At 34.0% G+C, this 19,102-nt stretch overlaps 1 protein-coding gene across 5 annotated transcripts in view; it reads right to left on the minus strand.

The window, feature by feature from the left end:
• Window positions 1-19,102, minus strand: part of LOC117180926 (acetylcholine receptor subunit beta-like 2) — a 562,005-nt gene that overhangs the window by 426,887 nt on the left and 116,016 nt on the right. Inside the window, exon 1 of one of the 5 annotated variants that reach the window (XM_033373560.1) lies at window positions 17,187-17,292. The exons of the other annotated variants lie outside the window; for them this stretch is intronic. The gene's annotated coding sequence lies outside the window, so the exon portion shown is untranslated. Of the gene's footprint in view, window positions 1-17,186; window positions 17,293-19,102 lie in introns of those variants that run through there. 5 annotated transcript variants of the gene reach the window in all.

Genomic DNA, 19,102 nt, shown 5'->3' on the forward strand with positions numbered 1-19,102 from the left:
ACGCCAATTAGCACAAATGGTAAGTTCCGACAGTGCCTACAAGTGTGCCTACTGGCCGCTAAATGGCAATACCGGTTTCATATGTATACACCTGGTAACCTTGTTTACAGCCAATCAAAAAAGTTGATTTCATAAATAATTTCCAGATTATCGGAAAGGCAGAGATGAAAAACGACGTAACCTCAAAATAATGCATATGCATACAATTTTTATTTAGGACAATATATTTTTTTTTGTTACTATCCCTCGAAAAAAGAGTCTGAGGACGTCCGTTATGATATTTTATAGCGTTTCCGAATTCAGTTTGCCCTTAACACATGCCCTTAAGAGGGTGCTTTTTCAAGTTTTATTTATTTTTTAATAATTTAGTACCCTCAAAAAATACTATTTTTACATCATCATTAAGATTTGATCGAATGGTTAAAAAATCCAAATTTGATTGTACCAGAAATAATGAAAAATCCAAAAATTCCATTCTATGGTCAGACTATGCAAGATGCGAAAAAAGTGAGTAAGCTAAAATTACGCGCACTGGAAAGACCTACAAATTTATAATAAATCATATTTTGATAGAATGTGTAGATTTTGTTTTTAGTCGTAAAAAAAAACATTTAAATTTTTTTTGGGCTATCGACACAAGCTACGGAAAAAAATGAGACAAAACTTTTTCATCCAAAAAAGCTTTAATTTTTTATAGTAAAAACTAAAATTACAACTACTACTTATATTCTACTCTTTCGCATTACGTAGGATAAACAATAGTAACAATAGTGATATTAGTTCCTAAAATGAGCGAGCTTCCAAGGCTTTCGTTTCCTCTTACCATAAAAAAATGCATTTTCCACGATATTGAAAACAATTTTCGTTTTTTACTGTCCCTTTTCAGGATCACCCGTTTCGCTCTGCCCTACTCCCTTGCTTTCCCTTACTTCATCCAATTTCTTCATCCACATCACTCCCTGTCTACTACCATCCAAGATCCATTTTACACACTCATCCACACTCAACTGTCCCTCTTCCTCTTCTGTACATCTCTCTAATACATGTGCCCATGACTCCATTTCGTATCCACATACTCTGCATAAATTCTCCTCTTCATTCATCCAATATCTGCATGCTCTCACTCCTTCTCCCATTCTGAACCGTACAACCCTACTCCATTTTCCTTCCTTTTTTATTTTTTGCAGATATTCTGGTTCCATCAACTCTTTGACTATCATATACCATCTATTGTACCTCGAATCTATAATCTTTGTCCATCTCTCCTCTCCTTGTTTAACCAATAGCTCTAACTCTATGTCCTGCCACTCCATAACCTCTTCTCGAATATTGCACACCCTTCATATTTTTCTCCTTTCTTCCTCCCATTTTGAATTTCCCACATTATCTCTCGCTTCATTTTTCCGAATTTCGTAGAAACATGCTTGTGCAATTCTTCTTCCCTCTCCCCTTTTTAGCTTCTCTTCAAACCTCCATGCACTCTTAATTTGTCTAGTAACCATATTTTCTCTTCCTAACTCTTCTTTTAACATATATCCTGGACAACTTCAGCTAACCCCCATTACCCTCCTCAGGAATCGCTCATGCATACTCTCTACTTTCCTATGTTCCTTCCATCCCCAGATCTCCACACCTTAACACAACACGGCCCAAAACAACCCATCAAACAACCAGATCCTCATTCTCCAATCGTTCTTGAACCTTCTCTTTCCTATACCCCATACTTGGCCCATTACTTTACTCGCACATTCAATTCTTTACCTCACCTGCAGCTCGTTTCCTCCTTCTGCCTCAAACCAAAAACCTAGGTAACAGAACTCCTCCACAATTTCCACTTTTTGTCCGTTTATCTTCCAAACGTAATTTATTTTGCTCTTTCTATTTCTGAAACACATCACCTTTGTCTTATCTACGTTCACCATCAGCCCTTTTGTTCCCACATACTCTTCGAAGATTCTCATCATTAGGTTCATCCCCTTCTCATCATATGCTAATAGAACTACACCGTCCGCGTATGCTAGAGAGTATAGTTAGCTATTACCCAAAACCGTTCCTCCTTTCCCTTTCTCCTTTAGCTTCTCCTCTGAGTCTGCCAATAGGATACTAAATATTAACCGACTCAAAGGAAACCCTTGCCTTAGACCTCGGTTTGTCCAGAAAACCTGCCCTTTTTTCTTTCCTATTTTCACCCTAATCCTGGTATCAGTAAAAATTTCCTTTATCCTCTCCACTAACTTTTCCTCTGCACCCCTCTCTTTCATTGCCTGCCATAGTACTTTTCTATTCACTGAGTCAAATGCTGCTTTGAAATCTACGAACAAAGCGACTAGTCTCCCTTTCTTTCTCCCCAAATTTCTGTTAACTAAATAATTAAGTACTTAGATTTTGTCTATAGTTCCCATTCCTTTCCTAAATCCCGTCTGATTATGTGAGATACTTTCTTTTTATTCTACCTGACTCTCCAACCTATTTCTTAAGATTTCTGCATATATTTTATAGCCGACTGACATGAGAGTGATCCCTCTGTATTCCTCTACCTGCTTTCCTTCCGCTTTCTTGACAAGCGGTACCACCCGACTTGCCGTCCACTCTTCCGGCCAACCATCCCCTTTCCATACCTTGTTGTAGATCTTCCACATCCCATCCCTAATCCCTTCTCCTCCAAACTTCATCGCTTCGTTCTCCATCCCATCTTCTCCCGTCGCCTTGTTTTTTTTAACCTATTTATTGCCTCATCCACTTCTTCTGTTGTTACCTCGTTCCCTTCCTCGTTTTCTCCTTGGACTATCCTACGCTTTTCCCCTTTGATCTTATTTTGCTGTCCCCCGAATAGACCCTTAACATAATCCGTCCATTCCTCCATTTCTATTTCTTCGTTAACGCCCTTCCTTTCCCCTCTATCCCTATTTATCACATTCCACACCCTACCTTCTTTGATCGCTTTGATCTGCTTTATATTCTTCCTTTCCCCTCTGTGTTTTTCTTTCCAGCATCTTCTCATGTTCTTTTTTCCTCCTGTTATACTCCTCCTTCTCCATTTCCCCTCTTCTCCATTTGCTCACACACTCTTTGATTCTCTCTTTACTCTCCCAGCATTCCTCGCCCCACCAGCCTATCCTTCCCCCTACTCTTTCTTCAGTAGTACCCAGCTCATCCTTTACCTTTTCAATGGACCCCTTCTTTTGTTTAAACTCTTTTAATTTATCTACCCCCCAGATTCCCATTTTCGTGTTTCGTTCGCCAAGATGTAGTCTATTACTGTTGCTCCCTTTCCTATGAATGTGATCTCCTCTTCCTCATCTCCTTTCATATTGTCATTGCATATAAACCATCCTATTTCTCCTATCATGTCTAGTAACTTCCTCCCTTCCCAGTCCGTCTCTCTATGTTTGGAGTTCCTTATAAATGCCTCCTTTTCTTCATCCCATAACCCTCCCCCTTGTTCGCCAGTCCATGCATTAAAGTCCCCTCCTATTAAAACCAATTCTTCCTTCTTTTCCTCCATCCACCTCCTTATTACTCTCCAGCCTTCCTCTTCCCCTCTCCTTCAGTATACACACACCACTGCTATTTCTAAATTCCCAATTATAATTTTTCTTATTATTGTTCCATCCTTTTCCTCCATGCTCCCATATTTTCTCCCTTTTACTGCTAATTCTTTTTTCACCCCTGACACCATGCCGCCCCTCCCTCCCCCTTTAACGTGTTCTTTTCTTGCTTCTTGCATTGTCCACACATAACCTTTCGGTAACAGCTTTTTTATTCCCTTCCAGTCCTTCTCATCTGCCCAAGTTTCACTCATCATAATCACATCCCACTTTTCTAACTTCTCCCAAAATCCTTTATTCTTGTTCTTCAAACCTGACACATTCCAGAAAGCTATTTTCACGTTTCTCTCTTCCCCTCCCTCTTCTTTCCTCTTCTTTTAATCTCTGAGTCTTTTCTTTAATCTTTCATTCTCACTGCGAACGTTCTTTTCATTCCCTTATACTATTTCCTCATTTTCTGTTTTTTCCCCCATATGCTCAATTCTAATTTCTAGACTGGATACCCGCTCTTACAACTGTTTTATTTCTCTAGATCTCTGTTCGTTAACCTCTCTCTGTCTACTGTCAATGCTCTCTAGCTTACCCCAAACCTTGTCTTTCTCCTCCTTCCAACGTTTATCCCATGCTTCCCATTTTTCTCTTATCTTTTTCACTGCTAGTCGCGCTTGCCTTTTTTTGCCATTCGTCCAGACTTCTGTTCGAACCCGTGTTGCCTAGCTTGTTAAGGCGCTGTAAATTTGAGGGCCTTTCCCGTTACTTGCCCGTACCTGAGTCCGCTACCATCCCCAGCCGGGTCGACTTCTCGGCACTTTCATCACCGCTGCTGTCACTGCGTTCAACGTCACCCATCCCCCCACTTTCAATGCTTTCAGCAACGTCAGCTGTTGCAGCCACTAGGGTTTTCTGCTCTGTGCGATCGTACAGTAACTGTTGCCCTCTGGCGCCAGTTTGTGGACTTCGCGTCGTCGGCATCCTACCTTACCCAAAGCTCCGTGACGTTTCCCGCCTTTATTTCCTACCTATTGCCCCCCTGACCAAGCAACTATTTTTTCACTCCTAACCTCAAAAACTTCACACGCTCCAAATTTTCACTTCAAACCACTCACTTTCACCCTTCACACCTTTGCCTTCACTCACCCTTCTTCCTTTACACTCGATCTCCGCACGTACTGCCTTTTCTGCATCCACTCAATTTATTTCCTTCACCAAAGCCAAAAATACACCACTTGACAAAAAGAGATCTTTCGCGATCGGTACCGGAAACGGAAGCCCGTCAGTCCGTTGACTGATTTTTGTTAACATTAAAAAATATATATTTAAATGTTCGCTAAGGGTCAGTTTTGTTGAAAGTGCTTGTTCATGAATAAAGTGACTCTTATTGTTTCCGATTTCGTTATGTCACTCATGGATTATGTTTTTCATAGAAAACATTGAAATCTGCTCTTTTCACGCTCATAAAATTATAATTAAAGGTCACTTAGGGTAATTTTACGTGCAAAATATGGATTTATAAACGATATTTGTCAAATTATAGAACGGATTTCTTCGCCCAAAGATATAAACCTACATTGTACAATAGTAAAAAAAACTGGAAAAAATTAGACGTAAGCTAAATTTTGTAAAGAAAACAAACCTTGGTCGACATATAAATATTCATTTAACTCTCCGAAGGATTAAAAAAAAGGTTCGAAACAATTTTATTGCAACAATTTTATTAAAGAAAAATATTATTATTTTTATATCCATTTCTTAAAATAAAAAACTTTCAACTAGATTTGTAGAAAATCTCTTTAAAAATAAAATGATTGTCCCGGAAGTTAGCACCAAAGAATCAATATTTCAAAAAAATGAAAGTTGTTCTAGAATGAGCCAGACTTTCGACTGGGAAAGATCGCTAAATGAAAGTGAATTTAAAAATTGATCTTAATTGAATTAAAAAATTTAGAAACAAAATCGAATACGCTGTAGGTTTTTGAATGTTTCAAATAAAAGAAAAAAATTGGAGCTTCTTAAGAATTTTAAAAGATAAAAAATTTTTATTAGGATTTCTAGGAAAATTTATATGACTTTTTATTTTGAAAAAGTCCATAACCCAAGAAGAATGTTCAAAAACTTTTCCAAACATATTCCAAGATTTATAAAATTAGAAAAATCTGGAATTCATAAAGGATGCCACAGTTTCTTGTTGAATTTTCGACCCCTCATTTTCACATTTTCACAATGGAGATTCTGTGACATTGTAACAGACGGTCACAATTCGGCTATGCCCCCCCCCCCCCCTCTAAAACTGTGACATCCTTTATGGAAGCTCCCAATGACATAATTTTAAGAGAAGGTATATAAAAATGCGGGATCACTGAAACAATTCCGAAAGCAATGAATGAATAATCACTAAAAATGAAATGAAAAAGCTCTTGTATTAAATAACTTTTGACAATTATGGTTCAAATTTTAAAAAACAATAATTGTATAAAAACTGTATTTAAAAATCAATTAAAAAACACATGCTCTTTGAAAGGAAAAAATGTTCTCCCTAAATGTTTTTTGTAACTACACAATAACATTTTTTCATCAAAATTTACAGTGTTCAATTCAGCACCGATTTATATCAAAATGTATTTATTTTTTAAAATAAAAATTCGATTTTTGAGAACTTTATGCGTATCTTCTCAAAAATACTATGCACATCAAACAAAACATTTTACCCAGAAATATACATATTTTTTAATCATATTTATTTTTTTTTATTCAAATAATAATTTTTGTAAACTTTACGCATTAAAAATTTTATTTGATAAAAGTACTCGATTATTGTATTTTCAATAAATAAATAATACTTAATGAGCAAAATTTTTTTCAAATGTTTAATTTCAGGAATTTTTTAGTTTGGATATTTTACAGTTTAGCAATTTTCTTTGAGGAATTTCCAAATTCGGTAATATATTCCTGTCGGGAATTTTATTTTTTGAGAATTTTTCAATTCGAGAGTTTTATACTTCGGCACTTTTTTAATTTCCGAAATTGCATTATTGGGGAATTTTGCAACTCACGAATTTTACAGTGTCGGGAATTTTATTTTTCTAGATTTTTCAGTTGCTTCTTCCAAAAACTAAGATTGCCGCCCCTGTAAAAATTTTTGAAATTATATCATTGTCGAAATATACATAAAAGTCCCAATTTGAAAAATTCTCGAATATTCTCAATTGCTACAATTCGCTAATTTTGTAGTTTGTATGTTTTATAATTGGACAGCATTCGGTCTGGAATTGTATTATTCGGGAATTTTTAAACTCGATATATTGTAAGCTGTCCAGAATTCTTTTATTCTGGAATTTTTTAATTCAGGATTTTCAGATTCCGGCATTTTATAATTTCAGGGAATTTACAGTGTCGGGAATTTTATTATTCGGGATTTTTCAGTCCCACAAATATTTCGAATAAGTTGTGTCAATTATAATCGTTTACAGTTTATTTTAAAATATATTTTATGGAACATGATGTTTTTTATGAAAGCGTCAGTGAAATTTTGTTCATCTAATTTGTTTTCCAATGCGAAACTTAATCTTTCAATTTAAATGGTGCTTGCCCGAGCTAAGTTACAATAAGTGCGCATCGAGGGGCCTATTGAGAGTAGGGACCCTGTAGTAAGGGACGCGTCACCTTGGCAGCTCACTGCGGATTGGTCGAGCGAGAAGAGAGAGACACTTCCGTTTCATACCAAGATAATATACCAAAATTTACTGCAGCTTTGCGCGTCGGTATGTTAATAGTGCAATCATGTTTAATGAGTTTATTCAAGGATCATGTCTTATTATTAAAACATTTAAAGTACTTATTTATTCGTACAATCTTCAAAGTTAAAGATTCAAGGTTAAAGATTAATCTTTTTTGTTTGAAAATTTGGCCATTCAGTTTAAAATTTATATTTGTAGGTTGAAAATTTAACCATATGGTTAACAGTTAAACTATGCGGTTGTAAATGCAAATCTTTCATTAAAAAGTCAAATTTTTAACAACCCCGTTTCCACTGAAAAAAAAGGTAAAAGGTCGTTCAACCTTAAAACAATTAGAGGAATGTTCAACAAAAAGATTAATTTTCAACCAAAGAAAGAAAGAATTTTGAACAAAAGAATTAAATTTTCAACTAAAATGATGAATATTCAACCCAAAAAAGATCCATTTTTACTTAATTAGTTGAACATTTAACCAAGTAGTTGAATGCAAACAAAAAAGACCAATTTTAAACAAAATAGTTGAGTCCTCAACAAAGGAGCTTTAACAAAAGATAATTCACTTCTACACAAAGAGGTGGGTTTTTAACCAAGAAACAATTTTAGTCAAAACAGAAAAAAATTCAACTAAATTTTTGAACATTTTCAATACAACATTTGAAAAAACTGTTTCCTTATAGTTTAGTAGAAAATTAATCTTCCTGTTTGAAAATTTATCTTGCTGATTAAGGATTGAACAATTTTTTGGACAATTCTTATTTTTTCAAAATTAATTTATTGAAGTGAAAATTGAACTTTCCATTTTTTGTGACAAATGTATTGATATTTTTAATTACAATCTATTTTGCTAGAGAACTCAGATATTTTTGTTTAATTATACTTCTTTAAATTGAAAATTACTTTTTCAACTCAAAACTGAACCATCCCACTTTCCGTTGAATATTCAGTTCATAATTGAAGGTTCATCTGTTTCGGTTTAAAACGAACCTTTTAAATTGAAAATTCGACTATTTTCTTCAAATCTCCATATAATTTAAAAAAATTAATTTCTATTATAGTAAAATATACTTATATTACTTTTAATTAAAAAATGATATTTTTTACTTTAAAATCATATATTTGTTTGAAACTTTCTAGATTTTGTAGAAAATTCGTAATTTTTGATAGTATGTATCATTTAATTTTTTCAGATCTGAAGCTTAAGCCAGGTTTTCTGTACATAGTTTTTTTTTAAATAAAAAAAAAGTTTACTCGAAAAATCCAATTAGTAATTAAACAACAAAAAATAGCAAGAAATTTCGAGATAAACAAGTGCTAAACAAATTTTTGTTTGATAAATATATATTTGTTTCATTGAAATAATCAAATATTTATACCAAAGAAACAACTTGTTTAATGTTTAAAGTTTTTAAATATTATTGTTTGAATTTAAAATAACAATAATCAAAACAAAATATATTTCTGGATAAGATATTTTGGTTAAAAATGTAAATAGTATTTTTGTAAATTACAAAAACTCTACCGAGAAATCGAATTGTTAATTGAAAAAACTGAAAAGAAACTTTGAGATAAATTAGTGCTGATTTGAATCCTGAAAAGTTTTCTTGGAAAATGATATTAGGTTCGAAGAAAATTTAGGGAGACATTTGTTTTCGTTTGAGGCACACGTGTTTTTTATATTAATTTGTCTATACACTTTTTGTATAATTATTTTAATTTTAAATTTAACAATAATTTTTTAACACTTTACATATTAAACAAAAATTTATTTAATAAAAATATTTTATCATCGTATTTTCAATAAAGAAATAATATTGAATAAGAAACAATTTTATTTCAGTAATTTTATTATTTACACATTTTAAAATTCGGTAATATTATAAACAGTTCTAGAATTTTATTAATTTTAGAATTGGCTTTCGTTTCCGGTACCGATCGTGAAAGAACTCTTTGATGTCAAGCGGTATTTTTTTGGCTTTTGTGAAGGGAATAAGGGTGTGTGAATTCAGAAAGTTTCTCGGTAAGGGGAGGTAAGAGTTAGGTGATTAAGGGCATGTGACACAGCTAAATACCTATATTACTGACCTCACTTTATCAGTTCATTGAATGTTTTTTTGAACCTAAGAACCTTTTTTGTAAATAAAATATCGAGCTGAAACTTTGGAAAATCTATAAGAGTACAATAAAGTACGTTTAGGTACTGCATGTTGGTAGGAACTTCACTGCAAATTATTTTATCTTTTTTCTGAACCTCGACATTTTTTGAACGTTCGAACTTTTTTTATACATAAAATATCAGTCTCAAACTTTGAGAAATGCAAGAGCCGAAAGAAAACTACGTTTAAGTACAAATCTTAATAATAAAAGATGTTAAAAAAAAATATTTCAACTATCAATTCCATCGGCATCAGCTGGTAACGTTGTATACGAAAATACGAACCCTGGCGGCCACTAGACGAGGCTCTAGAGGGTTCGTATTTTCGTGTACAACGTTACCGACTGATACCAATGTAATTGATAGTTGAAGAATTTTTTTTTACATCTTTTATTATTAAGCTTTGTACTTACACGTAGTTTTCTTTCGTTTCTTGCATTTTTCAAAGTTTGAGACCGATATTTTATGTATAAAAAAAGGTCGAACGTTCAAAAAATGTCGAGGTTCAGAAAAAAGATGAAATAATTTTCAGTGAAGTTCCTACCAAAATGCAGTACCTAAACGTACTTTATTGTACTCTAATACATTTTCCAAGGTTTCAGCTCGATATTTTATTTACAAAAAAAGTTCTTAGGTTCAAAAAAACATTCAGTGAACTGAAAAAGTGAGGTCGGTAATATAGGTATTTAGCTGTGTCACATGCCCTTAAGGCAGGAAACATCACGAAGCTTTGTGTAAGGTAGGATGCCGACGACGCAGAGTCCACAAACTGGCGGTAGAGGGTAACAGTTATTGGACGATCGCACAGATCAGCAAGCCATAGTAGCAACAGGAGCTGACGTTGCTAAAAGCGTGTACAGTCGGGGTAAGGGTGACGTTGATCGCAGTGACAGCAGCGGTGAGGAAAGCGTCGAGAAGTCGACCAGGGAAGGGAGGGTATCGGACTCAGGTAAGGGCAAGCAACGTGGTTAGAACTAAACGGAAAACACCAAAAAGAGATAGGGAGATAAGGGGATGTTTGAAAAATTGGAGGCTCTCATAAAAGGGTTTAGAGAGAAAACAAGAGAGAGACTGGATGATATGAATAGGGACATGAATAGGCAGGGGAACGGCGTAAGAAGGGAAGTAAAAAAGGTAATAGAAAAATGGGAAGAATGGGATAAACGCTGGAAGGAGGAGAAATACAAGATTTGGAGTAAGCTAGAGAGCATTGATAATAGACAGAGATAGGTTGAAGAATAAAGAACTAGAGAAATAAATCAGTTGGAACAAGTGGTAAGCAAGTTTGAAATTAGGAATGATCATATGGGAAAAAACAGGGAATGAGGTAATAGTGAAAGGGAATAAAAAGAACGTGCAAAGCGAAAATCAAAGATTGAAGAAAAGACTGAGTGAGATTGAAAGAATATTAGGAGGAGAAGAAAGGGCAAAGAGTAGTGGAGGAGAAGTGGAAATGAAAAATCTTCTTAGAGACATAAGAGTGCAGGTAAGGGTAGAAGGTATCAAGTGTATAGGAGGGATGAAGAAAGGAAAAAGGGAATGTTTCTAGTAAAAGTGGGGAGTGAGGAGGAGAAAAAGAAAACTGTGAAGGGAAAAAAATTAGTGAGAGGAAGAAGGGAAAGAATTAAAGACGATCTAACATGGAGGGAGAGGAAAATGAGATGGCAAATAGAGTAGAGGGCCTCGGTAGAGAGGAAAAAAGGCCATATGGTGTTGATACGGAGAGAAAAGTTATGGATAAGTGGGGAGAAATGGTGCTGGGATGAAGAATTAGAAGAATTAAGGAAAAAAGGAAAGAGTTTTGAAAAAGGTAGGGAAAATGGAAACTTAAAAGAGTCTAGAGATAAATCAGAGGAGTTTCCAAATGGCAAAGTCGAAACAAAGTAAATAGGAAAGAAGAGGGAAGGGAGGAGATAAACGTGAAAATATCTTTTTGGAATGCGTCAGGTTTTGAGAACAAGAATAAAGGATTTTGGGTGGAGATAAAAAAGTTGGATGTGATTATGATGAGTGTAACTAGGGCAGATGAGGAAAACTGGAAGAGGATAAGAAATATGTTACCTAAAGGTAATGTGTCGCCGATTTCCATAAGCAAGAAAGGAACACGTGAAAGGGAGAGGGATGGGCGGAACTGTCTCAGGTGTGAAAACAGCATTTGCAGTAAAAGAGAGAAAAGAGGGGGATAGGAACGAAAAGGATGGTGCAATGTTTAGAATGATTAGAGTTGGACAAGTAAAGAAAAAGTGGTTTATGTATATAGAAGAAGAGGGAAAGAGGAAGGTTGGAGAGTAATTCCGACGTGAATGCATGGGCTGGCGACAAAGGGGGAGGGACTTGGGATGGAGAAAAGGAAGCATATGTAAGTAATTCCAGACATAGGGAGATAGACAGGGAGGGAAGCAGGTGACTACTATCGGCGAGAAAACTATAGGCATCTGCCTTTGAAGCTTAACAACTCAGTCAAAAAAAAATCTAGCGCAACAAAGAAACAGTCATTTAAAAGCTGAAAGTGTTCTACGTTAATGAGTTTGAAGAGGTTTATGTAAAAAAATGTGTGTGCTTAGGAAACTGAAAAATGTAAAAAAAGTAAGTATTTTTGTGTAAATTTAAGAACAGTCAAGTTTAGATCATTATTTCTTATACAAGGGGCGATGAAAAAAATTTGAAAAAATTCATGAGTATGAGGAAAACTGTTGTGAACCAATTGCAGTTAAGAAATTTAAGAAATAATGAAAATTGTTGCTTAAAAGCACAAAAATGTGCAACTATATTATCTTCAGTTCTAATACAGATGTTAAAGCAATTCAAACTGCAAACTGTAATTGATAGGCTCTGCATTTATTTTCAATCACCCGGAAGGATGTTTTAGTCTTCTTTTTTGTGAAAATCGCGATATTTTTAGACATTTTTTTGTTGGAAAACAAGTGACAGAAAGTAGGGGATGAGGGCCCTTTTTTTGTTTTACTACCGACCGCTGGTGCCATTCTTCGGCCTCTAGTTATGAATGCTTGGATGGCACCTGGCCACGGGTCAAAGAAAGGGACCAGTGATCGGCTGTAAAACAAAAAAGGGTCCCCCTGCTTTCTGTCACTTGTTTTCCAACAAAAAAAATGTCTAAAAATATCACGATTTTCACAAAAAAGAAGACTAATACATTCTTACGTGCGATTGAAAATAAATACAGAGCCTATGCATTACAGTTTGCAGTTTGAATCGCTTTAATATCTGCATTAGAACTGAAGATAATATAGTTGCACATTTTTGTACTTTTAAGCAACAATTTTTATTATGTTTTAAATTTCTCAACGGCAACGGGTTCACAACTGTTTTCCTCATACTCGTGAATTTTTTCAAATTTCTTTTATCGCCCTTTGTATAAGGAATAATGCTCTAAACTTATCTGTTCCTAAATGTACCCAAAAATCCTTACTTTCTTTTACATTTGTCAGTCTGCTAAGCACAAAAATTTTTTTACATAAACATCTTCAAGCTCATTAAAGTAGAACACTTTCAGCTTTTAAATGACTATTTTTTTGTTGCGCTAGCATTTTTTTTGACTGAGTTGTTAAGCTTCAAAGGAAAGATCACATTTGTAGGGAAGGGAGAAACCGCGATAGACTACATACTGGCGGAAGAAAGAATGAGGAATTTGATAAGTTGTATGAAAGTGGGTAATGAGATTGGGTCTGAGCACTTCTCGGTAATAGCTACACTGAAGGGTGGTGGCCAGAAACGAGGCAGTTGGAGAAAGGAAAGAGCGGGAGAAAGGAACAAGAAAATGGGAGCCTGCAAAGTAGATAAACTGAAAGTGTTTAAAGAAAAAATGGGAAAGGAAAAGACTAGGTTTAGAAAAGAGGAGGGAGTAGACTCGTTAATGGAAACATGGAAAGGGTCGATTGAGAAGGTAAGGGATAAGATAGGAACAAAAACAGAAAAATAAAGGGAAAAGAGAGTCTGGTGGGACGAGGAATGTAAGGAGAGTAAAGAGAGACAGAAAAAGTGTGTGAGAAAATGGAGAAGGGAGAGTGCAGTAGGAGAAAATGTGAACATGAGAGGATGCTAGAAAGGAAAAAGCAAAGAAGAAAGGAAAAGTACAAGGAAGAAGTAGAAAAAGCGCTAGAAGAAGGTAGGATTTGGGATATGATATATAAGGAACTAGGAGGCAAGAAGGGCGTGAATGAAGAAATACAATTGAGTGAGTCTGTTAGGGGGAGAAAAAATAGGATAATAGGTGGAAATCGAAACTTAGTGCAAGGAGAAATGGAGATATGGAATTGACTGACAAGAGAAGAAGTGGATGCGGCAATAAATAGATTAAAAACGAACAAGGCTACAGGAGAAGATGGTATGGAGAACGAAGCGTTGAAGTATGGAGGAGAAGAGGTCAGGGAAGGCCTGTGGGAGATCTGCAACAAGGTATGGAATGGAGAAGAGTGACCAGAAGAGTGGTTGACATGGCTGGTGGTACCACTTGTCAAGAAAGGGGAGGGAAAGAAGGTATACGAGTATAGAGAGATCACTCCCATGCCAGTTGGCTACGAAATATATGCATAAATTTTAAGAAAAAGTTCAGAGAGTCAGGTAGAGGAAGGAGAAAGTATTGCACACAATGAGATAGTTCTTAGAAAAGGGATTGGAACCATAGACAACATTTACGTACTGAACTACTTGGTTAAAAGAAATCTAGGGATAAAGAGAGGGAACTTAATCGCGTGATTCGTAGACTTTAAAGCAGCTTTTGATTCATTAAACAAAAAAGTGTTATGGCAGGCAATGAAAGAGAGAAGAATAGAAGGAAGGCTGGTCGAGTGGATAAAGAAAATTTTCACTGAAACCAGGATTAGGGTGAAGCTAGGAAAGGAAAAAGGAGATATTGAGTAAAAGCAAAATATACTATCTCGCTCATGCGGACGACGTAGTTTTGTTAGCAGACGACGGGAAGGGGATGAACCTAATGATGAGAATTTTTGAAGAGTATGTGGGAGCAAAACATCTGAGGCAATTAATGTGGGTTAGCTGAAGATGCCCAAGATACATGTTAATAGAAGAGTTAGGAAGGGAAAGAATGGTTACTAGACAAATTAAAAGAGCCTTAAAGTTTGAAGGGAAGCTAAGAAGGGGAGAGGGAAGCAGACTAACTCGAGCATGTTTGGGCCAAATTCGGAACAATCAGTCGAAAGGAAATTTGGGCAATTCAAATTGGAATTAGAGCTATTAGTTAAACAAGGAGAAGAGAGATGGACAAAGATTATAGATTCGAGGATATGTAAGATGGATTTTAGATGGTAATGAACAGGGAGTGATGTAGATGAAGAAATTGGAAGAAGTAAGGGAAAACAAGGGAATAGGGCAGAGCTAATCGGTTGATCCTGAAAAAGGAAATTAAAAAACAAAAGTAAAATTTTAAATCGTAAAAAATGTTTCTTTTTTATGGTAAGAGGAAACGGAAGCCCTGAAAGATCGCTCATTGCTAGAATTATTACTACCTTTTTTGTTATTATTATTCAATTTTATTTTTAAGTAAAGCGAAACATCAGAAGATACGTAGCTGATAACTAAGATTAAGGGTGAAATGTAAATTTTATGTACAGGCCACACACCCGTAAAAGGGAGAGATTAAATATACATATATACATACAATATTAGTTTTGACCAATTTTTTTCTTGTGTCTTGGCGACTTTTTCCTAATGCATTACAGTCACTGGTAAATGGCGGTGATTGTCTCTCAGAAAATAAGTTATTAAAATCCTAAAATATTAGGTAGACTTTTTTTACCTCTAGGCATGTAAAAACATGTAATGTTCCGGAAATTTGAAAACTAATTTAAAAACTATTTATACTCTTTTATGATACCAATGCAATTTACAAATCACTAATTGTAGAATTTAAAAAATGTTAAGCCCTAAGTTGAAGGACTTGAATTTTACCGTTAAAACTTGCCTCATTTCAAGAATACAGTCTTATTGCTTGAAGTTTCACAATTTTCGTTATAAGTTATAGGTCAGATAAGAAATAGCATATTCTGGGATTCGAAATTGGTACAACGCGAGAAAGTAAAAAATTTTTTATTTAAACAATAAAAATGTGATAATTCACCATTTTCCATGATCATTTACAAGCCAGCGAGTTACTTTCTTACTTAGTAGCTTTTTTTGAAAATCGATCCTCTGCTTTCAGTTTTCTTTTTGAAATATACCTTGAATTAAACGCATATTAAATTTAATGTTTTTAGCTGCATTTATATTGAAGTATACAAAAGTTTTTTGTTTTAAATATAAATTAATGAAAAAAATTTATTCAGTTTTCACAATTGTAATTTATAAATGCTATAATTGTGGTTCTATCGTATATATTGAACCACTAAAACCTATGAACTTTTTTAAGTTTTTTAAAACTCTTTTGAAAACTTTTTAAAATATTTTCCATTGTGACATCTTAATAAAAGAATAAGTGCTATTCACTTTCCAGAACAGCAATTTCAAAAATATTCAAAGCCTTAATTGTTAGATATAGTCATAGTAATAGTTGGGATATTTTAAATTTGTATTCCTCAGTATATTGAAAAATTAGAAATTTAAAGCTATTCAAATATGTGAGAATTTTTGGATTGAAAATGTTCGATAATTTTAGATTAAAAAATTTCTAATTATTTTGTTACAAATTAAAATCGTATGAAGTTGCAGGATTACAAATGAACTTTTTTAATACTTGAATCATTATTTTAAAACGATGAAAATCGTATAACTTCAGATAAATTTGAAAGTAGGAGTATTAAAAATTAAAGTGCTTTTTAAAATTTTATTCATTTTTTGATAATTTGGTAACCCCAGAAATTTTTTTTTATAAGAAAATAACGCCTGATTTTTGTTAAAATTAAAATATATATATTTAAGTCTCGCTGAAGGTCATTTTTGTTCAAAGTGCTTGTTTCTGAGTCAATTGACTCTTATTGTTTCCAATTTCATTCTGTCACGCATGGATTGGGTTTTTCATAGAAAAAATTTAAATATGGTTTTTTGCGTTATACAATTATAATTAAAGGTTACGCGCAAATTTCGTAAACAAAACAAAACTTGATCGACCTATAAATATTCATTTTATTTCCTGGAAAATTAAAAAAAAATCTCTCCTAAACACTTTTATGCAACAATTTTATTAAAGAAAAATATGGTTTGCATTCTAATAACATCAAAACCAACCTGTGACCTCAATACTACGAACGAAATATATATCTTTACCATACATACCGGGACTGTCGGAAAAATTCTCACGCATTCTAAAACCTTTTGACGTAAAACCAGATTTCCGTAACATCAATGATTTATCATGTGTTTTCAAATAAAAAAAGACCCCATCGCTACACCCGATAGTAAAAATGTAGTTTACAAAATTCCTTGTTCTGGTTGTGACTGCTTCTACATTGGCAAAACAAGACGTCCGATTAAATTCAGAATCCACGAACCCACAAAAGACGTTTCCAAACCACCTTCAAAATGGATAGCATTAACTAAACATTCCTCGTATGAAGATCACAGCTTTAATTTTTTTAAACTAAAATTGTTGACAAGACTGTTAATTAAAGAAAACGCATGTTCCTACAAATGATTCAGATTGCAAGCGAACCCAATACTATCAATCAAAGAACAGGTATACAAAAACGTTCGTCTTTCTATAAGGCTTTATATCAGAAACAACAAAAAATCTCACAACCACAACACATTTCAAAATTAACAAAAGCAATAAATAGGTACCCCTCAGTAAATGAAAATACAGGAAAGTCTCCGATTTAGAATTTACGACCTTTCCTTTAAATGTCACTGCCCTTCAAACTTTGATATATTCTTCTCCCACTAAAACTTTAAGGAGGTACCATCGCTACTGGCGAGAAAAATCGATTACGCAGTCCTAATACCTACACTCGTATGACTTACTGAGTTGAAATCTGGAAATATTGTGATCATATCGCCGGCGACATGAATCAAGAACTGACTGAGATATACATTGATCGCGCCTTGAGATGTTGCCAGATTGCGATAGTCAACGTTCAGAAGCGCAAGTTTCGTGATTGATTATTTTGTTTCATGTATATGCAGGAACCAAATGGTTAATATTATTTTTGCGCCTCAATTTTAAAATACTTGTTTTTTATTTAAAAAATTATCAATAATATCTTCATGGTGATTACTCAGATATCACTCAGTAAAGAGCTCAAAAAACGCCATCTATCATAAGACGCAATGTTAAATTTGATGAAATTAAAAACGCTGATAACTTATTTATAAAGTACCCTAGGCTTCTGACATTTTAACTGAGTACTTTTGGTGATCATATTTAGATATTTTGAAAATTTGGTTGAAATGGTAATGAAAATTTTTGTAGCGATGGTACCTCCTTAAATTGCATGGCCCGTTTCACATAATGCCTTCACACTTCTAAAAATCAGTCGTTTTGCAACATAGACAACAGAAGCTAGGCACTTTAGTTCAAAAAGATGTGTTTCTCAAGAAAACGAGGGAAAATTAAATTAAATCTATCGACAGTTTTCGGCAACGAATGTTATTTGTGCAATAGTGATGTGATGATTTTCTTACACAATTGCTAAGGTTAATAATCATACAGAAATATATTTGTATCGTTTCTTATTAAAAAAAAAGGAAAAAACTGACGAGATTACTGAAATTGCGGATAACCAAACGCTATTTTATAAATCAGTATTCAAACAATTCGTAATCACTTTTTGCGTTACATAATTCTTTAATTAATTTCTTTTGTGTTTTATTACGAATTATTTGCAATTGTTGACAAATAATTAGATTTTACGGTATATTTTTTATTTTATAATCCGGAAGTAGTTAGGAGCAACTATGTGTTTGTTTAAAGTCTAGGAACGAAAGATAAAGAATAGATAAATAATAGAGGTATTTTCCCGGAAGAGTATACTAAATATAAAAAAATTTTAATCTAGTTTATTTCTAATATGATACGATAAGGATAAATGAGTAAAACACATGCATGTCAGTATCAGGATACATTTTCAAATGTCTGTATGACGCAATATCATAAAGTCGCAGTTATGGCTTCGCAGTTTTAAACAAATGCAAAAAAGAATAATCAATTTTATGTTATTTTACTTTCGTAACTTTAATTAAGAATTAATAAGCAAAATAATATATCATTGAGAAATAAAACAGAGTTAATAAAAGTTTAAATACAATCTTGAAAATTAAAAAGATATATCTTATTATAATACGGTATATAATTTAAATAAGTGGAACAAATACACAAACACATGAAGTACGAAAATTGTCTGTATTGAACAACAGTTGAATTTTAAAATAAATTTCAAACATTGTAAATATTATTTATAGTTTTAAAAGAAACCCCGTTGAAATCTTCCTTCTGAGAAAGAAGCTTACCTACTTATAATATATATATATATATATATATTCGGTTCGGTTTTGATTCCACTAGAATCAAACCGAAGGGCCTATGACAAAGCCACCGAACGCGTCCTCGGGTTGCGGATAAAGGGTCCCTGTACCAAGTGTTTCTGCTGAATATGGTTAAAAAAATAAATAGGCAGTCGCGGACAATTGTCCAGGGGTGGTCCCGAAGGAATTAACCCCCAAGCGGAGGTGTGAAAACTGTGCCGAAAGCTGAATGGCAC

This window comes from Belonocnema kinseyi, chromosome 9, assembly GCF_010883055.1.
Source record: "Belonocnema kinseyi isolate 2016_QV_RU_SX_M_011 chromosome 9, B_treatae_v1, whole genome shotgun sequence".
NCBI classification, from domain to species: domain Eukaryota; kingdom Metazoa; phylum Arthropoda; class Insecta; order Hymenoptera; family Cynipidae; genus Belonocnema; species Belonocnema kinseyi.